Here is a 7,101-nt window from a genome sequence, read left to right on the forward strand (position 1 = left end):
TGGTAACATCTACAAGTGGAGCTATAACACGGCAGTCAAGGCTGCAGAAGTGCGTTGTACTTTCTACCACTGAACCTGAGTTTATTGCCGCAATTGAAGCTTGTAAGGAGTTTTTGTGGGTGAAGAATTATTTGAAGGAAATCGGATTCAATCAAGATAAGTATGTATTGCTTTGTGACAGTCAAAGTGCAATACATCTCGGTAAAAATTCGACGTTTCATTCACGTCGAAGCACATCGATGTGAGGTATGATTGGATACGTGATGTGGTCACTCCCAGAGAGTTAGAGCTAGTCAAAGTTCATACAGAAGAAAACGAAGCTGATATGATGACGAAGGCTCTGCCAAAGATGAAGCTGGAGGTCTGTCGAGGGATAGCGGGATTGGTTGTTCAGGGTTACCAAGGGATAACGGGGCTGGTTGTTCAGGGCTGCCGAGGGACAAAAGGGCTGGCTGTTTTTCCCACCTAGTCATAAGGGGAGTTTGTTGGGTTTTCCTCCTAATGAGGAAACCTAGTTGGGTTTGGGCTAGTAAACCAAACCCGGTCCCAAGTCGAGTTTCTTAGGGTCGGTGACTTAGGTCGGTGGAATTAGGATTAAGGGGAAGTATATAGATACTACCTTAATCTTACTTAGAAGTGTGTGTGAAGCACCAGCACAATTAGAAACGCACAAGAGAATAAAAAGAAAAAGGTTGCCCTTAATCCTAATTTCACCGACCTAAGTCACCGACCCTAAGAAACTCACAATTAGAAACGCACAAGAGAATAGAAAGAAAAAAGGTTGAGTATTTTCAGCACGCACAGTTTTCGTTGTTCGAAAAATCCGACGGTGAGATCTTCTCCAATTAAGCTGAAATTTTGCATAGGTGTTCCTGACTTGTTCATCCAGTATTTGTACGGTGTGGTCGTTGATTGGTGGTCAGAGTACTAGTGAATTTAGGGTCGTTTTGGACTGCATATCTTGAGTTTGTTTTGTTCTTTCTTGTAAGGGTTTCTTCGTGTTTGAGATTGATTCCTTTTGGAGTCAGAGTAACGGATGTTGTTCTTTTGAACAAAGAAGGCGTAGTTTGTAACTCAATTGCTTATTATAGTTGATTTGGTTGGACTACTAGTCCCGTGGTTTTTACTTCTCATATTGAGGAGGTTTTCCACGTTAAAAATTGTTGTCTTATTTACTTTCAGTCCTTTTTTTATTGCTCCCACTATTCTTCATATTATCCTCGTAACTAACACAAAGGAGAAAAACTTATATTTTCGCTGCGCCGAAGCAGTCGTTGTTCATCGTCTTTCCGACATGCTTATTGCATCGTTGCATGATTTTTCTTCAGTCCTTGAAGTTGAGAGATTGTTTAAACAAAAGTTGAGCATTTCGTATATTATCTGACATTATATTTTTTTCCTTAGATGAAAGACTGTACCGAGAGAGTTTTAACCTTTGGAAAATTTGCAAATAAGTTAGATGATTGAAGCGTTGTAATGTCATTGTTAAAAGGGAAGACCAAAGTATGCAGGTCAAATCCAGATATACTAAGAGGCAACTTCCTTTAGAATTATAGTTGGGTGGTCACTACGTCAATAGTATTAGCCAACCCAAGTTTTAAGACCGTCCAATGCATGCAACCAAGTGTTCCCAACATCGAGTAGAACCTTGTTCATATCGTTTTGCAATTTTTATGACCAAAGGGGTTTGTTACGCCCGAAATCAAGTAATCCAAGAAAAACAATAGAAAATAAAGAGAAATCACACAAAATACAAGAGATTTACGTGGTTTGGTTGGTGAGACCTACTCCACGGCAACAACGACGCGATGATTTCCACTATCATAAGTAAACAAGTTACACAAGAGATTCGTGAGAATTAGATACAGATATCTCCTAGGGTTTAGTTTTTATAGTTACTGAAACCCTAATCCCATCGCCGCACCGACTATCTCTTTCTAAATTGAAAATACACATCGATACACTTACACTAATAACCCACATAAGCTCTGCTCGCATTCCAGCTTTGTCACGGAGTCCAGCTCTGCCCCGGAGGCCTGCTTTGCATACCAGCCCTGTCTCAGTAATCAGCTCCGCTAACGGATCCAAAATTCTGCCTTGTAAGCGGGTTGGTGGGTCGTAAACCGGGTTAGATATCAACCCATTTTCAAGACACTTTCAACAGCAATATCAGTAACATTAGGAGATCTAAAATACTGCTTCCTAAAAATCTCGACTATGGCACGACGAAAGTTTTTTGAACAAACATTTGCAGTGGACTCACCAGTCTCATATATTCATGAGTTGAATTTGATGCTAATCATATGCTAACATTCAAAAAGCAATTGTCACTTTTGCAAAGTAGAGAGTCCAAGTTGTTTATACAAAAAAAATCATACGAAATAATGGTCAGGAGATTCGACTGCATGAAAAATCCGTAAGAACAAATCCGTATTCGTTTTGAAAAGTCTACGGAAGTTTTTTTTTAGTATGTTGGATTATCTGAGAAATACTTGTTCCAAAGTTTAAGATCTCCTTATTTCTTAATGATCGTTTTTTTAGAAGTATATAAATATGTAAGAATTATTTGTTGCATTTCTAATTCTTCAAGTTCTTCATTATAGTTATGATTACGGATATGCCTTTACCAGAATTCATTTTTTGTGATGTAAATGTGGTTGTGATATAAGATGATCAAAGTAGACTTTACTACTACTTATAATTTAAGCATAGTTACATTATTATCTCCATCTACCACACATTATAATATTATTTTTTTAATAACTAGAATCACCAACTTCTTACATATAGTTCCATTATAATCTTCATCTGCCACACATTATAGTATTCTTTTTAATAGTTATAATCCCAACATCTTATAGATATCTTACACAATTCCATTATTATCTCCATCTACCGCTTACCATTACATTATTATCTTCAAGTATGTCAAGATTCAATATACGGCCGGTAGAAAATCCTTTTTACCTCATGAAGATATATATCTTTAACTAGAGCGTATCATGAGGCATCTCAAGATTCAATATATGACATCACTAAAAAAAGATACATCACGAACTCGTAAAAGTTAAGTATACAAAAGATTTGGTGAAAACTTTATATCAATTAGCTCTTTCGATAGTCGTTGGACTTCGATTGCAACGCCATTAGTGAATCTCGAGGATGTGTTCCTCACAATGAGAATCAAAATCAATGTAGTGCCAATGAGCTTGACACGTAAGTACTTATATAGTTTACACAACATATTATATATATATATATATACTAGATATAACCCGTGCCCGTGGGGCACGGGCAATTCGACGCATGCAGCATGCAATGCGCGTGTTTGAGCACTTAAATTTGAAACCATTTCAGGGATGTATAAAAGCCCCAATTTGGAGATGTTCTAGAAGTATAAAGACTGGATTACACACATATTGAATCATTTTCCCAATTTAACCGAGTTATCATAAAGCAACTTTACAAAGAAACTACTTCTAAGTAACTTAGTCATCTACGTCAATATCCATGCCTTGAGAACGAAAAGAAATGACTTTTCATTTGTAAGAAAATATTAAAGTCCATTACTTTTCTGAAAAGGATTGAATAAAACAAGAGAGTGAAAGCAAACCACGAGACAATACTTAGAAGATAAGTTGACTCATTTCGTAAGTTATATATCGACATCCGTTACAATGTTAGTCGAGATGATTTTTTTTTCTCAATAAGAGATTCGTGACAAAAATATTTGTATAAGTGAAAAGTGTTCCCACGTGCTCAACACATTTAGCGATTCTAGCAAGAATAAACTCTACACGAGTACCCCATAAAGAGGATTAGACTCTATGGGGTTCTGAATCAGTCTTACATGGTACGTATCTTGTCACTTCTTCGAATATGAATTCAATAAAAACATATTCACGTAAGACCCACTTAATATGTTGTGATAAAAAGCGGGATAAAAAGCTTTGACATTTGCAAAATAAGGAGGAATAATAACATAAAAATTAAGAATGCATTATGACTGAAAAGAGCTTTTTCGTGAATTCAACCTATTTTCAGTCTACAATAAGAAAAAATTTGTAGAATTTTCTCATGAGTAACCACAAAATTATCAGAAAATTTCTAGAGGAAAACTATCTATATACGATCAAACAGAGGAGCAAAACTACTCAAAAGACACATGAGCAAATGATGTCAAAATCTCATACTAAATTTTTTGTTTGTAGATCAAACAATGTTAATTGCTAAGAAACCAATTGTACGTCTTAAGAAAACAAAGACCATGCATTAAAGAAGAAGCGCGTAAGTTTTTATTAATCTTGAATAACAACTTGTATTGATTATATTACCCAGGCATATAGACGAAAGAATCGTGACCACATGATGAGATCCACATGCCCAAGACATATACACCTTAATCTGTTTTTCCCCATCAAAAGTAATGTAACTAAAGATAAAACTCGTCCCGCACACATGAGACATCTTCTACCCCAGAAACATCTAACCCTAAAAAGTATCAGCTTGAAGGTCATTTATACTGACTACTATTTACACCTCTGGTCGGACTGATATGAAAGCTTCCTTTTAGATCACCTATTATTGAGAAAAAGAATTATAATCTGTTATGCAAGTGACATGAAATATATATATTGATAAATTGGAAGATACAAATAAGCCCACGTACTACAAAAAAGAGTTGAGTTTCAAATAAAAACTGTGTATAAGAATCAACGAGACGGAGAGTTTTCATTTGAAAAATAGTTTCCTAAATAAGTTAAAAAGATAAAACATATTTTATTAAAACAAATGTACAAGTGAGGGGATAAATTCTAAATTACCTTACAGTTTAAGCTATATAGCGAAACAATTCAAGCAGTCAATTATTAAGTCGTGAAGATGTATGGTGTATCTCTATATTGTCATCCATTTTAAATTGGATCACATCTTCTGTAAAAAAAAAAATCACAAGGGCAACAAGCTCAACCTTAATTTCCTCTCCTTTAGTTGTGATTTCATCAATATCTTTGTTTGTGCTAGCATGGTTCTTGGAACTAAATAACTAATGGTGACAACTCCACTTTATTATCAGTTTTACAACCAAAAGAACATGAAATCGTTTTTTTTATAATAGAGATTTAATTTTCATCAATTTCGGAGAGTTACAAGAATATGAAACATTTTTTTGTATAATAGAGATTTATGATAATTAATACACATTTAATTAATATTATCCAAATCTTTAATTTGAAGATTAAGGCTAAGATTTAAAGAATTCATACAATTAACCGAATTCACACATAACAAGCAAATTTGATAAAAAAAAAAAACTATGACATAAATTGAATGGAAGTAACATAAATAACAACTAAAACCAAAATTTAGAGGCAATTAGGAAATTATGATAAACAAGAAGATATCGAAATAAGATCAGCCCAAAATAAAAACCTATAAGAAGAGTTAAACCACAAAAATAATTAACCACCTAAAAATGAAATTATAATGGATGAGGGGCGGGATGTCGGGATCCTACGTGCTTTGTTCTAATTCCATTATTTTGTTTCTTATCAAGTATTTGCTTAGATGAACTATATCATACTTAAATCATATATTTAAAACAAGCCGAGTTGGAATGCTTACTGGTCAGGATAAGCAACCTATCCATTTGGTGTCGCAACTTGTTTTGGTAAGACTTGCTACTGTCAATTCAAAAACCCATACAACCTACACCCATTTTATTCCGTGAATTGGTAATGAAGATTTAGAATTTTGTAATCCCTGATGAAGATTTCCTCAAACTTTCATGTTCAAAATGGAAAAACAATAAACATCATCCATGGTCAACAAACTCACTTTCGCCACCTATGAAATTGTAGAGGGTCAACTGTGAGATGACCCAAGCAACACACCAGACCGCCACCAAAGTCACCCACGCGGTCTAATGAAGTGAAGAAACTATAATTAATGGATCTCTCGTAGCAGCAAAGTTTGTTGTTTTGAAAGTTTTGCAGTTTGCTTTTGAAGTGCAAATATCCAATTCGGTTATCTTCTTGATAGGTAAGAAAACGGTCATCTTTTCAACAACAAAAAGTGAAAAAAACCATCATCCATTTCTTGCAAGTTTCTGAAACTGTGCTCTCTTCTTCAAAAACTTTATAAGAACATCCTACAATATTTGCAATAACAACTAAATAATGATAATAGGAACAACAAAAGAGAGAAGGGGAATAAAAATCTATTTGTAAGAATCAACGAAGGAGATATTTTACCAGAAACTCCGATGAATATTGAATGAGACCAGTAGATGCCGAGATGGCAAAACACATAAGGTGACCTAAATCTGAACACTGAAAAATCCTCAAACAAAAATGTGCAAGAAAATTAACAAATCTATCAAAATTAACCAGAATATAGTGACTATTTAAACATCAAATTTACCCAATTACGTCACCCCTTTCTTCTGCAATCAGAAAAAAAATCTACAATAAGTTTAAGTTTTCACCATAAAATTCTAAATTAAACTTTCATCATACAAACCTAAAATAAGTGAAGAAAAGATTTGCTTACTTGGGTTAAAAAGAAAATAGCTAGCTAATTTTCACCTCTTCATCTTGAAACAACCATACAAAGTTAACCATTTTTTGTAGTAGAATTGTAACCTCAAACTGTAAAATATGTAGAGCCAAATGATTCTCCAACGGATGTCATTAATGGTGAGGGGAAAAAAAATTGTAACCGGTGGAAAAATTGATGGAAACACAAAATAGGGAAGAAAATAAAAGTTGGAGAAGAAGATATGAACCGAGATAATGACCAATTAAATAATATTAATTGAGAGGTGAGATTTGGTTTATTCACTTTCTTTGGTTTAGTGGGTCAATAAATTTATAAAAATTAGGGTGGGTAATAGATCACAGGGTGTGGATCTTATAAAAAATCCAACGAACGACCGGATTTGTCTTTCAGTTTGTCCCAGTCAGCACAAAACATTGTGTTTTGTTATATAGATATGTATATATATAATCCTGCATTGAATGAAATTTTGTTCCAACCCTTTAGCAAAGGGTTGTGAGGGAGTTGTTCGAACAAGATATATATATATATATATATATATATATA

At 34.2% G+C, this 7,101-nt stretch overlaps 1 long non-coding RNA gene across 2 annotated transcripts; it reads right to left on the reverse strand.

Moving 5' to 3' along the window:
* Nucleotides 1-4,288: 4,288 nt before the first annotated feature.
* On the reverse strand, nt 4,289-6,733 carry LOC147538138 (uncharacterized). Of its 2 annotated transcripts, none has more exons than XR_015225397.1 (4): nt 6,550-6,733; nt 6,252-6,442; nt 5,623-6,148; nt 4,289-4,578 (listed from the first exon to the last, which is right to left on the reverse strand). It is a non-coding gene; the product is annotated as an uncharacterized LOC147538138 (long non-coding RNA). The 2 variants fall into 2 exon arrangements; XR_015225398.1 differs by having other exon boundaries at nt 5,623-6,169.
* Nucleotides 6,734-7,101: the final 368 nt, after the last annotated feature.

Source organism: Eschscholzia californica, unplaced genomic scaffold (assembly GCF_041429995.1).
Source record: "Eschscholzia californica isolate CP2 unplaced genomic scaffold, dmEscCali1.0.p SCAF_5, whole genome shotgun sequence".
Classification (NCBI taxonomy): Eukaryota; Viridiplantae; Streptophyta; class Magnoliopsida; order Ranunculales; family Papaveraceae; genus Eschscholzia; species Eschscholzia californica.